This window comes from Giraffa tippelskirchi, chromosome 4 (genome assembly GCF_054371585.1).
Source record: "Giraffa tippelskirchi isolate mGirTip1 chromosome 4, T2T-mGirTip1v1.2.pri, whole genome shotgun sequence".
In the NCBI taxonomy this organism is placed as follows: Eukaryota; Metazoa; Chordata; class Mammalia; order Artiodactyla; family Giraffidae; genus Giraffa; species Giraffa tippelskirchi.
The window spans coordinates 203,471,674-203,487,566 of record NC_137278.1 but is presented as its reverse complement, the minus strand read 5'-3'; the positions used below and the strand labels follow the sequence as shown (position 1 = coordinate 203,487,566).

The 15,893-nt window shown below is 56.6% G+C and overlaps 1 long non-coding RNA gene across 2 annotated transcripts; it reads left to right on the top strand.

The window, feature by feature from the left end:
- The first annotated feature begins 6,038 nt into the window (after nucleotides 1-6,038).
- Nucleotides 6,039-13,775, top strand: LOC145545513 (uncharacterized). 2 transcript variants are annotated; one of them, XR_014082129.1, is made up of 4 exons: nucleotides 6,039-6,117; nucleotides 10,451-10,529; nucleotides 12,109-12,136; nucleotides 13,068-13,775. It is a non-coding gene; the product is annotated as an uncharacterized LOC145545513 (long non-coding RNA). The 2 variants fall into 2 exon arrangements; XR_014082130.1 differs by lacking the exons at nucleotides 10,451-10,529; nucleotides 12,109-12,136.
- Nucleotides 13,776-15,893: the final 2,118 nt, after the last annotated feature.

Here is a 15,893-nt window from a genome sequence, read left to right as displayed (position 1 = left end):
AGAGGGAGCATCAGATACCAGCTACATCCTAAGGCTGGGATTCCTTCCACACACACCACGCCTCTCACAGGGCTAGGCCCAGGGACCAAGACCTTCTCTCCCTCCTTCTCACCGAACATGTTGGCTCCGCTCTGTGCAGCCTGGAGAGAAGAACCTCTCTGCAGAGAAGATGCAAACAGCGAGGCTTGCAGTGGCTCTGCCTCTCGGCGGCTGTTAACTCATGGCCATCTGCTTGGGCTGCCCTCCTCCTTGTGTGTGCACAGTTGTGTTTACGTGCACACCCACGGACTCAGGTGCCTGTGAGTGTCTTTCTCTCTCCAGGCAAGCCAGCAACACCCTCTGAACTCCTGCTTCATGACAGACCCCTCGGCCTCTGGTCGGCTGCTCCAGCAGGAAACTTTGCCTTGGCTGCTACAGCCGGATGCTCGCCTGGCCCTGAGGGTTCCTCTCAAGCCCTCCACCTTTCCTGGCCCAGGTTTGTCACTGTCACCTCCATCCTGCAGGGTCCCTCCACCCTCCTCGGCCCTCCTTGCCAGGACCCACGCAACAGCTGGTGTCATCTCCTCCAAGGCAGGCCGATCATGTCACACACCTTATGTGGCATTCTGGAAAGTTCAACATTATCATAATAGAAGGCAGGCCAGTGCTTGCCTGGGGTCAGGGGTGAAATTCACTAAGGAGGGGCTGAAGCAACCGTTAGGATGAGGAAGTAATCTCTGTCCTGATGGAGGTGGTGCTTATACCACTGTATACGTTTGAGTTTGACAACTGGTGACTTCCATTGTGTGTGCATGACACCTCAGTAGAGCTGACAACAAAACCATCCATCCATGTGCTTGTTGAGCACCTACTGTGTGTCTGGCACTGGTCTAGGCACTGAGGCAGCAGACAAAACAGACAAAATCTCGGTCATCCCTGGTGGCTCAGCGGGTCAGGAATCCGCTTGCAATGCAGGAGGCGCGAGTTCAGTCCCTGGGTGGGGAAGATCCCCTGGAGGAGGAGATGGCAACCCATTCCAGTATTCTTGCCTGAAAAGTCTCATGGACAGAGGAGCCTGGGGGGCTACAGTCCAAAAGGTAGCAAACAGTCAGACACAACTGAGCACTCGCACATTCACAAGTGCAGGCAGAAGGCAGATAAAGCAACTACGGGGACTGTACCAGGCAGAACTGCTATGGGGAATGTCAAAGCAGCCTGGGGGATAGGACAGACAGCCTGTGTCGAGGACTTTGGTGACCCGTCCCCCTCTCCAGCACCCTCTTCCAGATGTCGCCCTTTGAGGCTGCTCCCCGGTAGCCGGGGGTGGGGCTAGACTGTGGGAGTGGGGTCCCAGTAGGAGGAGATGCCAGCAGGAGGAGACGTGTGGACATACCCGGACACATGCTCACACGTGTGCCTCTCAGCTCTGCCACACATGTGGTAAGAGCTGATGTGAATCAAGCACATCTTCTCTATATTTTTATCTCAGTCTTCCCAAGAACTCTTTGAGACATGTACTGTCTTGATTCCATTTTACAGATGGGGACTAAGCGGGTAGTTGCCCCACCTAAAGTCTAAGCCTGATCACGGAGAGTGGGGATCTGAAGCCAGGCTGTCTGGCTCTGGGGTTTGGCATCTGTGGCTCTTCATCTAGACCAGTGGGCACTGGGGACAACTGTTTCCAGTGTCTCCTGCCCATCCAGAGGCCCTGTGACCCACGCGTCTGCAGCAGCTCACAACCGTCTCCCAGCTTGAGATGGGAGGAGGGTCGGTTAATTATCCTCGTTTCGCAGAAGAGGAAACTGAGGGAGAAACGTGGTTCTGGGGTTCTCTCAAGGTCACCTGGGGGTTGATGGCGTGACCAGACCCCGCGTCCCTGACTTCTGATCCATTGGTCTTGCCCTGCCCTCCGGGAGTATTGCTGTGTTGCTGCCAGTCACTGCCTGGTTCATCGTCCTCCTGCTGAACACCCTCAGGAATTTTCTGGAGAGCTGGGAGCAGAGGGCGGGGTGAGGGGGCAGTAGTGGATCAAGGACACAGGGCGGGAAGGGGAGCCTTTCTGAGGACGCAGAGAGGGCTCTGGGGCAGGGTGGGAATCTGAGCCAATCCCTGTGAGGAGCCAGATGTCCTGGGTTCCACAGAGACTCTAGAGACTGGACCCTGTGGGGGGGCACCCAAGAAGAGCAGGTGTGCCTCATTCAGGCCTGTCTGCTGGGGGTGGCTCATCCCAGCCAGGGGGGAACAGGGACTACAGAGGACTCTGGAATCCGGACCCCCGAGGGAGAGCAGGGTCAAGGCCAGGGGCGAGAGGACCCCGAGCAGGCCCTGTGCCCCCGTCGGAGGGAGGGTCGTGTCCTCTTGGCACCTGTCTGGGGGTAAGAAGTGCTGGTCCAGGAAGTGTGGCTTCCAGCCCATCCTTGCTCTCTGTCCTCTGCAGGAGGCCGTGCCCGGCCAGGCATTGTTTGTGGGTATAAAAATAAAGGCATCTTGGCCTGGGCCCTGCTGGCAGAGGGGAGGAGGGGGCAGCCCTGGCCCAGGCCTGAAGGGCATCTGGCTGGAAAAGGAGCCTCACCCAGCTCCACCACCAGCAAAGCTGGGCACGTGGGGGGTCCCCAGAGAATCTCTGGCCCCTCGGCTTCTCTTGCCACGAGAGGCACAAGAGCGTGGGTGGGTGTCTGGGTGCTGGCTGCCCTCTCCTCACTCCAGCCACTCAAGTCTGTCTCTGACCTTCACCAGAGGCTTCCAACAACCTGAGGCCAATGGGGTACATGAGATTCCCCAAGACTCTCTTTCCCCTACCAGCTGATAACAGTGGCAACCATATCTTGATAACCTGGTGGGGGAAGGCACTATTATTATTTATTACCATTGGATAAGTAAGGCAATCGAGGCTCAGAGAGGTTTAGTAACTTGGAGAAGGCCACACAGTTGGTCAGCGGAGGAGCCAGGGCTCAACTGAGTTCTGTCTGACTCCTGAGCCAGGATCCTAACCAGATACCGCAGTGCCCCTTGCCACTCCCGAGCTCCACCTCTCCTGGTCTCTGGTCCCGTCACAGCAGAGAAGCTTCCTAGTTCCCCATGGTGGCCAGGGCATGCGGGGATAGGAAACTGATCAGGAGCGGGGAGAGGAGGGGGGAACCAACAGACAAGGAGCGCTGGAGGGTGCCAGGCCTTGGGAGTGGGGTGAAATAAAAGTCACTCCGTTGCATCTGACTCTTTTGCAACCCCATGGACCGTACAGTCCATGGAATTCTCCAGGCCAGAATACTGAAGTGGGTAGCCTTTCCCTTCTCCAGGGGATCTTCCCCACCCAGGGGTCGAACCCAGGTCTCCCGCTTTGCAGGCAGATTCTTTACCAGCTGAGCCACAAGGGAAGTCCAGGAGTGGGGTGGGGGTTTCCTTATTACATTCTCACACCAAGTCCTTGTGCAGGGGGATCATATCTATTTTGCAGATGAGGAAACCGAGGCCCAGAAAGTCCACCACTGTCAAGATAAGATTTGAACCCGGATCAGCTTCTGTCCAAAGCACTGTTCCTCGATCCTGTTATAATAGGAATCTCACAGAGCATAGTCTCCCCTCACCCCCAGCTGGGATCCAGGATAAAGCTAGAGGATGTGGGCTTGGAGGGAAGAGTGGGATGGGGGCACTGTTCCTAGGGAACCGGTTTCCTTGCTCCTAGAGGGATAGTGAGTAGAGAGTCAGTTGGTCAGCAGTTCACAGAAGCTGGAGGGTGAGGGGCAGCTCCAACGTGGGATGTCCCCCACCTGGGATGCGGCAGGCAGGGCCCAGCCCTCCCCTGGCTCCCGGCAGACAGCTCCCCATTCCAGACAAGATCCGGTGATCCCCCATCCGCCCCTGTGGCCTCCACCGAGGTTGGCACGTTGCTGCTGGCACCAGAAAGCGACATTCCAGAGGCCCCCCGCAACTCCCTGCCAACCCCAGATTCTTGGCAGAGCAGGAGAGCGGGGGTTTCTGCGAGGGGAAAGGGTTATGGTGGGAGGGGCCTGGCCATCCCCCAGGGACCGTACATCTCCACTTGGCTCACCTCTACCCCAACTGGATCCTGGGCATGGCCCACGGCTCAGCCTACAGACTGGGAAAGCCAGGCTGAGGGCAGCGTCTCAGACAAGATGCTCTTTTCAGGTGTCCAAGTCCCTCTTACTAACTCCTATCAAAGGTTTTCCAGGCAGAGTGCCAACTTGCTGTGGGACCTTGGGCAAGACACATACCCTCTCTGGGCCTCAGAGACCCACGAGGACTGAAGCAGGTGAATATTGAAGATGCCCTCTAGCAAACGGTTTTTATTATGCTGAGATGCTACGGCTTCAGCATCCTCTCGGGTCTCTCTACTGTCCCACCTCTACACAGCAACCAACAGATTCTCTTAAATCTTGGAGTCAGGCACATGACTCCCTTGCTCATCACCCGGGGGGGAGGGACTGCCTCTCACACGGGAAATGTCACCCCGCTTCTTCCTCACATAGCCCCTGCTGCATCCTGATCCTGCCCCCTCCCCACCCCATCCCTCCTGGGATGGTCTCCTGGCCTCCTGACAGCCCCAACCTGACAACCTGACCAGTTTCTTCTCTCCAGGCCATCTGCCACCCTTGCCTCTCCTCCGGCCTGGGGGGGCTCAGCCCCACCCATATCTTTGAATAGTTCGTTCTGGTCATCCAAGACTCAGTTCAAATGTCACCTCTCAAGAGGACTTCCCTGACCCCTTTCTCTGAACCAGGGCCCTCCGCTCACATTTCATGAGCCCATCTCTTTGATTTCTTTCCTTCATAACACGTGTCATGATAGAAATGATCTTGGTCATTTATTGTTTACTCCGCTGATTCTCTTTCTTCCTCTGATCTGTCTACTCCAGGCGGGCAGGGTTACCTTCTCTCCCACACTGGGCCCAGCACAGAGCACGCACTCAGTATACCTTTTTTTTTTGGCCATGCCCCATAGCACGGTGGATCTTAGTTCCCAGGCCAGGGATTGAACACGTGCCCCCTGCATTGCAATCTCAGAGTCTTAACCACTGGACTACCAGGGAAGGCCCCATCAATACAACTTTTTTGAATGGATGATGATGAAACTCTGTTCCAATATGTCCAGGCCTCTGGGTTGTCAATGCGAGCCTCTTCCCTGGTTGCTCACTGCTTTCTCCCTCTGTGGTGGACTTCCCCAACTCAGGCTGGTGGTAAAGTTTCTGGGGACTCAGCTCTGGGCAAAGCAGCCTGAGGGGGAAGGAGGGAGGGAGGAAGAGAAGGAGGGAGGAAGGACTTATGACCCTTGGTCTCAAGGCATCTCATTCCCCAACAGCAAGAGCACAACCCTGAACCTGGAAACCCCCTGGGTCTGGCTGCTGGGGCAAGCGGTTCCGGGGTGACCTCATCGCCTTGAAAGGAGGGCAGCAGGGGCAGGAAGCAGAGAACGCATCAGATGGGCTAAATTTAGAGCCTTTGATTCAGCCCAGGCAGGACAATATTCCTGGAGTCCCCATTGTTTGTGACGGGCCAGAGGGCAGGCAGTCCACTGAATGGCTGGGTCTGAGCCATGCCAAGCTGTCTGGGCGTGCAGGGGTGGGGGGCAGTGGTGGGGTGGCCCGCAGCCTGCTGGAGGAGAAGCCAGGCCAAGGGTCAGCAGGACAGAGCCGGGGTGGGGGGTGGCGGTGGTGGGGGTGCTGACACTGGGGGTGCTACCCTTGGGATTAAGGCCAAAGGTGAGAAGGGGGAGGCCTCACAGATGAGAAGAGGGGGCTCTGGGCAGCCCTGATCACAGCCGTTCAGCTATGCGATGCTCTTCACAGCCAAGACACCATCAGTCCTCCCGGTAGCTCTGCCATTTTCTAGTCAGGGGTGGGGCTAGGATCTAAGGCGTGAGTTGCTGACTGCCACGCAGATGGCCCGGGTCCTGACTCTCATCCTGGATCCACAGCAATCAGCTGTGCCCCAGCCCGCCCCCTCCCACCAGGACTAGTACTGTGCGCCTTCGCTCCAGCATGGCCTTCTCCCCAGCAGGCCAGGCAGCCACAGGGCTCCGCCTGCGCGCAGGCTCCAGAACCTGTTGCCATGGCAACATGGGGTCCAGGCCTGCCCTGCTCTGGAGAGCAGCCTGAAGCTGAGGACTTCCTTGGGTGAGCAGGTGTGTGTTGGGGCGGGGGTGGCTGCGGCTAGGGCTGCCTTCTGACCCCCATCTGCCAGAACCCGGGACTGAGCCAGCAGCCTGGCCAGGCTGCCCAGGCTGATCACACTGGCTAAGCCGGGATCCTTGAAGGTGTCCTGTTTCTGCACCCACGCCTCATGTCCACCCCGAGGTCAGGCAGCCAAAGGAGGAGGACGGGGACTGTCCTTGGTTCAGGGCCACCCTGGTGGGGGAAGGTCAGTAGGCCAAGTGTCCAGGAGCCTTGGGCTCCCGTCTAAGCCCCCATCGCCCACCCTGCGCGTCCCCTGGAGGCCCAGGGAACTCCTTGGGCCACCTGCCTTGGAGGTGGGGGGAGGGGACTAGAAGTTCCAGCAGACCTGCTCTTCCAGCTGACTGGGACAGGTGAAGGGAGAGGACCCTGGGCTTCAATGCTCAGAATGGCCCCTGCCCTCCATCCTCTTCCCAGCTCAGGGAGGACCCTGGGAATGAAGTCCACCCAGCCCACCCTTCCCCACATTCCAAATGGGTGAGCTGAGGGTCTGAGCTAGGAGGAGGCTTGTCTGAGACCATGAGGGGGAGAGCAGCTTCCCCCATCCTCCTGAGCTCTGCCCACTGCGGGTCTCCAGGTACCAGCTCTCTGCCTGCAGCCCCACTGCCCTGCCCGGAGCAGCAGCCCAGGGCTGTTCAGTGCTTCTCTTGATTTCACATCATGACTCATGTTATCATGTTCTCAGGAGCTGAGTAACCACCTGAGTTATTTATACCCTGGCTAAGCAGGCTTCCTTCCCTCCTCCCAGAACCCAGGCTGGGAGGACGAGTGGGGGAGGGGAGGAACCTGGGAGGGGGACGTGAACTGGGAAAAGGCAGCTGAGGTCCCCCTCCCCCCACCATATCCCCTCCCTGAGGGTACCACCCCCATAGAGCACCCAAAAATAGCGGTGCCTGTCCCAGCACAACAGGATGGGCCTGGATCTATGGCATCGATTTATAGGTATTATGATGGTTTGGGGAGGGGGGAATTCCTTTCCCGAGCGAGTCACCCGTCTGGAAAAATAAAGAAGGAAAAAGCTGAAATTTTTTCCTTCCATCAAAACAGGAAGGAGCTGGGAGAGGTGGGGGATGGACGGAGAGATGAAGGGTGGAGGCCGAGATGCACCCTCCACCCTGTGGTGGTCTTCTGGGCGGGGAGCCCCCTGGCTGGGCAGCTGCACACAGGGCCCCAGGGGTGCTAGGACTGGCGCCGTGTGTCCCCCATGTGGGCCACCCCTGGCTGCCCCAGGCATTCTTGTCCTCTCTGACCCCCAGGCCCATGTGCCTTCATGGACATAGTACACAGATGCTGATATGCACAAGACCCATGTTCCCCTGGTCCCCTCTCACACCCAAGTCATACGCCCATCCCCGCAATCCCCTCTAAATCCCACGGGAGGAAAGGTCTTCCTCTGGGTGGGTGGGACTTGGGGAGGGGTCTGCCTTTCTGACCTTTGTTTTTCCCTCCCCTTGAGGGCTGCCCTGGAAGTCCTGTGACTTCAGTTCAGATCTGGCTTCACTCCAACTCTAAGGGGCAGGGAGATCTAAGGGAAGTCAATTTCCCTCTCTGAGCCTCAGTTTTCTCATCTGTAATGAAGATATGGTCTTCTCCATGGTGCTTCCCTCCGGGGCAAATTGCCGGGACCACCTTTTCCAAGTCAGGGGACTGATAACCACAGCCCCCGTTTACCCAGCATGCTCTCTGTGCTAAGCACCTACATCCAGTCACTAGATTAACCCCTCTGACCAAATAATGTATGTTCCAGAATTACGCTCATCTATGGCCCAGAGGGCAGGGACCACCTGAGGGTCACACAGCTGGGATGTGGCGGAGGTTGGTTGTGAACTCTGGGTTCCTCAGCATGGTTCATATCCAAGGAAAACGAAGGAGCACCCCAAAGAAGAGGGGGAAGAGGGGGAGAGGGAGAAGGAAGAAGAGGGGGGGCGGGGAGAGGGGGAGGGTAAGAGGAGCAAGGTGGCCCAGCTTCCTTGGGTCTCACGTTCCCACTGGGTCCATCAATGACAACCCCATGGCTACAGCAGGGATGTGCCCCACGACAGGCAGCCTTATGCCCGCTGCGTGGTGGTTACTATTAAGATGATTAGTCACTCCCGCCGGGCTGCCCTCTGTTTGATTGTTGACTTATATAAGCACCGCCCGAGGGTGTTTGCACAGTTGTCTTGGTCTTTCTGTCTTCCACCTGCCTGCCTCAGCCTGTAAGCCCCTCAAGGGCAGGGGGCTCCGGAGAGGTGAGCTAACAATGCAACACCCTATTCTCTGTGAGGACAACTCCAGGGCACCACACAGGCCACATCTGCACACACTCCCCACCATCAGGTTGTGTCGGGACCCCACTCAACAGATGAGCACGCTGAGATCTTGCAATGCTCTCCTCCAAGCCCAGCGCCAGACTGGCCCAGGACGGCCACCCCAGCAGGTCCAGCCCTGAAGCCCGTCGCACTGGATGACATCTGACTTGGCTGCCTCCCGATCATGTGAATTAGGGAAGCCACATGATCTCTCCAGGACTCAGTTTTCTTGTCTGTAGAATGGGGATACACTTTGCTCTCCCTGGATTGTCAGGTGGTTCAGGGGTTGAGCCATGAAATCACAATGTCGGACCTTTCTGGACCCATGCTTTAGAGCAGGGCTCCTCAGACTGTGCACATGGCTCACCAGGGTCTTTCCAAAATGCAGATTCTCACTCAGCAAGTCTAGGGTTGGCCTGGCACTGTGCATTTCTAACAAGCTCCCGAAGATATGGCTGCTGGTCGGTGGGGTGGGCCACACTGTGGGAAGTATCAGTGGAGAGCTAGACCTCAATGCAAACTGAGCAAGTATGTGGTGCCAGGCTCTTTCACACCATTTCTCCCGTCCAATCCTCAGAGCAGCCCTGCAAGGCAAGTGTGCCTATCCCAGTGTCCAGATGAGGAAAGTGAGGCTCAGAGAGGCCAATGCCCTGCCCAAGGACACACAGCTAGTAACTGGCACCTGCCGGGTCTCAAAGGCAGACCTGCAGGGCTTACCCAGTGGGGTCGTTGTCCATCAATCTTGAATATTGAAGCCATGTCAGACCTTCTCCCAAAGGGGCGCTTCCTAATGGCGGTGGAGGAGATGGGGGTGTGGGTGGGTAAGCTGAGGCAGAGAGAGAGGAAGACCAGGACTGGACCATGTATACCTCCCATGTGCATTTCCTTTCTCGAAGCTTCTAGGGTCCCCTCCCCAGTACGTGGCAGCATCATTCATGACAGTGTGAGGAGGTTTCTTTAGCCAGGGGTCCAGACCAATGTCACCAGAGGGCCCTCCCTAGAGAGCAGTGGAGCTGGGCCAAAACCTGTGGGTGAATGAGGGCGGGGCCCAGGGGGACTGGGCACTTACATGTCTTCCTCTTTGCCTGGCCTGGCAGATGGGTGTAGACATCCAGAGAGTGATGCTGGTCCCAGTTGCCTAGGTTCAAATCCCAGCCCTGCCCTTCCTCAACCCTGCCCTGGCGGAACTGCACCAGATCTTGGTGTTCCCATCTGTAAAATGAGGTGATCATGGTTCCTCTCTTGGGGCTTAACTGAGTCAATACACCTGAAAGGCTTGGAGCAAGCTGCCAAGGAAGTGAGTGCCACATCGACGTTTGTTCTCATGAATGTTGATGAAAAATCTCTGACTTTTACACTGCAGCTGGCTTCCCACTGACAGGTCCATTATGTTTCCTGCAGTGACAGATATATCCCCCTGGAAAGCTGGTGAGGGTTTGTGTGCTGTTGTAGTTGTACCCCTACCCAGGGGGCTTGTGCTACCTCCTGTCCCATCCTTTCCAGAATTCCTAGTCAAATCTTCAGCACCCAGCAGCCAGGACACCCTGATTCGTAAAGGGATGGCTAACTCAGATCTAGAAGGCGGCTTCCCACCCTGGGGTGGTGGGCAGGTCCTGGAGGCCCACTGCCCCCCGCCCTGCCCAGCCTCCTTCATCTGGCTTGTGTAATTTGTTTACTTTTCTATGTGTAAAGTGACATGAAAAGCTGGGCAGCTGTGGTCCAGGCCACACAGGGAGGCATCATGTATCAGGGAGGTGGCAAAAGTGTGGGCTTTGGCATGACAGCCCTGGATTCAAAATCTGGCACAGTGACTCCCTTGCTGGGTGACACCGGGCAAACTAGTGTCTCTCTCTGACCTTCACTGACCCCTCCTCCAGGTATGAACACTATGATAAGAGCACCAGCCCTCTGGGAAGCGGGTAAGGACTTGGTCAGTCATGTTCATTTGCTGCTGAAAGGGTGATCTTTGCTGTACTTCTCTCAATGCTGTCAGTTTAGGTAAAGCTCTGGCTCAGGGCGAGTGCTCCGGAAGTGAGGCTGTCTCAGTGATTAGGGTGCTCCAGGACCAGCAGGTGAGCAGCAAAAGGTGCAGTGAGAGCAGACCAGGTGCCAGAGGGGGCTTGTCTCCCAGGCTGTCTGCCCAGCTCCCCTCACCCTGGGAGGCTTTACTCCATTTCCAGTCAGCTTCCAGGACAGGTACATCAGAGCTGCCCGTCCAAACATCCTCTTCCTTGTCTGGAGACTGGAGGAGCTAAAAATGCATTGCCTTGGCCCTGGGAAAACAAACACGACGCTTCCCTTGCTTTTGTCTACAGGACACAAGGCCCAAGGCCGCAAAGGCAGTGTGGTGGGCTGCTCCAGGCTTCCCTAGGCCTGTGGGGGCAGGGGCGGGGGGCGGGTGTCTGTCTCTCTGCCTTCTTGGGGTCTCTCCTGCCTCCCTGGTACTCACAGCCTCAATGGCCTGAGCCTCAACCAGGGTGGGAGGTGTCTAACAGGATTGGCGAGGGCACTATGTGAGGACAAGTCCCCCCGCTCATGTCACATGCTGTGGCCTTCCCAGCTGTGGGCTTCTAGCCCTGCCTCTGGAGTTCACAGGTGGGTGTGTGCGTGCACACACGTGTGCAGCTTAGAGTGATAATAACGCACACAGGGACAAATGGTGACACTGCTGGGCTGCCTGCTCCTGCTCTCAACACTTAAGATGTATTAACTCATTTGATTCTATGAGGTAATTACAACTGTCATTCACTTTTTACAGATGAAGAAACCAAGGCTCAGAAAGGTGGGATGACTTGTTGAAAGTCACGAGCTGATACATGGTAAAGCAGGGCTTTAAACCCAGGCAGTCTTTGCTGGGAAGCCTTGTCCACTGCCCTTGCTAAGTCTGTTTCCTCAACTGTAAAATGAGCACATACGATGTAACACTTTCCTCCCTAGGTGATCGTGAGGGCAAGGCTAGGGCAAAGGCCTTGCCATCAGGGAGGCAGGGGACTGGCCAGTGAGGGGGTCTGGGGGAGCCGATGGCAGCTACAGCGTGCAGGCACAGAGGACGCATTTGGCCATCAGTCAGGCCGGGCTGGGGTCTCAGGCCATTTGTGGCCTGGTCTTGGACTGTCCCCAGCTTGGCAGTCCAGTTCCTCTTCCATCAAGCTGGGAAAAGCTAACTTGCCTGGCAGGGGTATTTCCAGGGCTCCCTCTGCAGAGCAGGAATACCCAGGACATGCCATTCCCATCCTTCTGGACTTGAGGGCACCTGAGGGTGGGCTTGAATCCAACTCCTTCCTCAGCCCCTGGTCCCCACTCCCATGGCATGAGATGCTTTCAATGGATGAGGGTTTAGCTTGCTCTAAACACAATCCCCAAAGCCCCTAGCTTTGGGCAGGCCCCCTCCAGCACCTATTTGAGGGCGTTGGCTGCTCAGTTTTCCACTTGGGTCAGACCTATTTGGGGCGAGGGGGAATGAGAATTATGGGAGTATGGCCTCCACCCATCGTAATCCACTCCCAGCCCTCCTGGAAAGCCTGATTCCTCAGCGGTCCCAGTGCCAAAGATGGGCTGGGTTCTGCAAATGGGTGCCCCACATATATCTTGTGCATCTCAGTTCAGAGGCTCATGTTATAAGCTCCCTCCCCAACTTTTTCCACCCTTCAGATGGAAGCAGCAGGCCAGGAAGAAACAGGTAAGATGTTGACTCATTTATTTGTTTCTTCAACAGATATTTATTGAGCAACTATTGTACAGCACAAGCTGAAATGGGTGTCAGTCTAGTGCTAGACTAATAAAAGGGCAATGACAATATAATGGAGGCGGGGGGTTCCCTGGTGGCTTAGATGGTAAAGAGTCTGCCTGCAACGCAGGAAACCTGGGTTCAATCCCTGGGACGGGACGATCCCCTGGAGAAGGAAATGGCTACCCACTCCAGTATTCTTGCCCGGAGAATCCCATGGACAGAGGAGACTGGTGGGCTACAGTCTATGGGGTCACAAAGAGTCAGACACAACTAAGTGACTAACACATCCACTTTCAATACTACGGGGGACATGCTGTGGGAACCCAAAGTAAGCACCAAGCCTGGGGGCTTCCTGGAGGAGGTGTCCGTTAAACCCAGCCTGTCAAGAGAAAAAGTAGGAGGTGTTCTTCCCCCTCCCTGCCACGCCCACATTGATATGGTGCTTGCTGCAGGAAAGGGCTCTGCTCAGCATGGCATTCAGGCCCATGTGCCATGTGGTCCCTGCTGCCTCTGCTGTGGTCCCTGTCTTGCCACTTCTAACCAGTGTGCAAAGCCATCTTAGATTGAAATGATTTATGCCTCCCTCACTCAAGAGCCTGGCGGTCCCAGAGTGCCAGGGCTGGCTCTCCTTCCTGATTCCATGTCCCAGTGTTTCACACAGGGCCTGCATGCAGTAGGTGCTCAATGATGCTGTTCCCAGTAGCCTCCCCCATCACATCCCCCTTCTGAGGCTGAGCTGTGTGCTCTCCCTTTGTGCTCCTACAGCACTTTGTACTTAAGTCAGAACTCATATTGGTACAGCACTCTCAGTTGGCAACGTGCTTTTGCAGGGGTTTGTGTGTTTGATTTGGTGTTTTGTTTGGTGTTTGTGTGTTTGAAGCTCATCAAAGCCCTGTGTAAGAAGTGTCATTGAGGTCATCACCATCACCTGCCAGGACGCAGCACAGCATGGTGGTTTAAGCAAGTGTGTCAGCGCAGCAGCTGGATGACCTGAATTCAAGTCCTGGCTCCACCACTATGTGACCTTGAACTCTGTGGCTATGTGACCTTGCTTCACTGACTTCATTTACAAGATAGGAGCAAACATCTCTCACTGGAGCATTGATCATAGGCAGACTAAGAAGAACACTATCAGCCATAAGGACAGCTCAGTCATAATGGTAGCTACTGTCAATTATAAAGAAGGATACAGGAGGTCAAGGTCAAGGTCACCTAGCTGTCCAGTGGAGCAGGGTTTTATCTCTAAGTCTCCAGACTTCAAATCTTGGGTTTGGGGATTACCTTCCCACCTTCCCCACCCTGTCCCCCTTGTCTCCCTGTCTCCTAATTTATGTGTTCGTGCCTCTGTTTGTCCTTCCACATGGGGCTCTTCCAGGGCAGAATCAGCACCAAGCCGTCTCCCCGGTGCCTGGACGGTGCCTGGCCACCGGGGGACTGTGTTGAAGGAATGATGCATTCTATGTACCAGGCATCCTGCTCTGTGCTTCCACGTGGATTATTTTATCTGTGCCTCCAGACCACTCTATGAAGTAGATAACAATTCTTCTACAACTGTCTTGAGCTCCAATAAAGCACTTATCAGTCTGGATATATGTGAATACTTGTGAATTCATCACCCCCAGCCAAGATGACAAATGCTTCCACCACCCCCCCCCAAAATGTCCCATGCTTCTTGGAAATCCCTCCCTCCCTCCAATTGTAGATTTCTCTCCAGTTTTGAGATAGGGAAGGAAATTGAGGGACTGAGAAGTTAGATTTCCCAGAGACACTTGGTCAGCAAGCGGCCACGCCAGTATTTGAACCAAGATGACCCATCCCCGGCCAAGCTGCCTTGGCGGTAATGGGAAGAGGGTGGGAGCGTGTGGCGGTCTGTAGAGACGCCCCCCCGGGAGGTTCTCCCTCCTCACCACCCCTACTCAGGTCCAAGAAGACAATCTAGGCATAGACGGTGGGTGCGTCTCTCAGAAGGGTGTGTGCATATCTGAGGAGCAGGCTGCCACCCCATAGGGATGTTTGGGTACAAAGGGCAGACGACAAAGACAGCACAAGGAGACCAGATAAAGGTGTCCTCAAGCCAGGAGCTGGGCGATGCGGTGAGCCTGCGGGCCTCATGGTGGGTGCTGGGCTCCACGTGTGAGCGTGTGACTCCGTGACTGTGACCGTGTGACTGCTGAAAGCAGGGACATAGCAGCTCCCAGGGCTGGGGGTCGGAAGGCGTTAACTGTATGAATGCTGGTGTGGGTGTGGGTGTGGGTGGGGCCGAGCCTTCAACCTGGGGGCTGAGGGAGGTAGTAAACATCAGGGTGATTGGAGGAGCATGATGGCGGCCCTACAAGGATGCTGCAGGGTTGTGGGGTTTGTGTGACTTTGCAGTTCAACAAATTCAAATTCAGCCAATGCTGGCAGTGCCTGTTGTGTGCCAGGCAACCGGCTAGGAAGAGACGAGTGCATCAGGCTTTCAGCGGCATGGTACGGGCTGCAGGGTTTGTGTGATCACCTTGTGGCTGATTTGGGGCTGGGTGCTTTTTGCCCTTTCCAGGCATTAAGTCCTCACAGTCCGCCAACCCCACTTTGAGGCGAGATGGAGGAGCACAGAAAGGAAGTGACTTGCCCAAGGTGACCCAGCTACTCAGCGCCAGGCAGGATTGCAGAGCCTGAAGTCCTTCAGCAACACGCCTGTACTAGGGCCGCAAACCTCCGGTCTTCGAGGTACCGGCTTGGGAGACACCCTGGCCCCCAACCACGTGGGCTAGAAACCAGGCCACAGACACTGCTGAGGGGCCCAGCGTTTGATGGTCCCTAGTTCTCCCTTGCCAGGGACCAGATTCCTGGGCAGAGGGGTGGCGGGGCTTTCGGAGACCCCTAAGCGCCCCGTCCTCGCCTCAGGCCCTCCTGGAGCTCTCCCCACCCTCCCGGTACTGACTCTTGGCCAGAAGAGGAAAAGCTGTCTCCACCCACCTCTCGCACTCTCCCGTCTCCTTTATAAAGGCCGGAACAGCTGAAAGGGTGGCAACTTCTCCTCCTGCCTCCCCGTGCGCCCGCAACCTCCCCCGCTGCCTCCCCGAGGGCTCCCCTCTGGCCGCCAGCGCCCATCTTTCATTCCCCAGATAAGAGATATTTTGCGCGCACACACAGACACACACGCGCAAAAAGGGGGAAAAAAAAAAAGACAACCCACCCTCCAGCCTCGTTGCAAAGAGAAAGCCGGAGCAGCCGCAGCTCGCAGCCCGCAGAGGACGTCCAGAGCGGCGAGAGGGCGGGCAGACGGACCGACAGACTCGAGCCGCGTCCACCTGTCTGCCGGGCGCGGCCCAGGGCGCAGCGGACACGCCGCGCGCGCGGAGCAGCCGTGCCCGCCGCCCGGGCCCCGCGCCAGGGCGCACACGCTCCGGCCCCCCCCACCCGGCCCGGGCGGGAGTTTGCACCTCTCCCTGCCCGGGTACTCGAGCCGCCGCTGCAGAGCCAACTTTGGAAAAAGTTTTTTGTGGGAGACTTTGGCTTTGAGGTGCCCAGCTCTGCGCTCTCCGACTTCAGGGACCTTTCCAGAAAATGTTGCAAAAAAGCTAAGCCGGCGGGCAGAGGAAAACGCCTTTAGCCGGCGAGTGAAGACGAACCATCGACTGCCGTGTTCTTTTTCCTCTTGGAGGTTGGAGTCCCCTGGGCGCCCCCACACGGCTAGACGCCTCGGCTGGTTCGCGACGCAGCC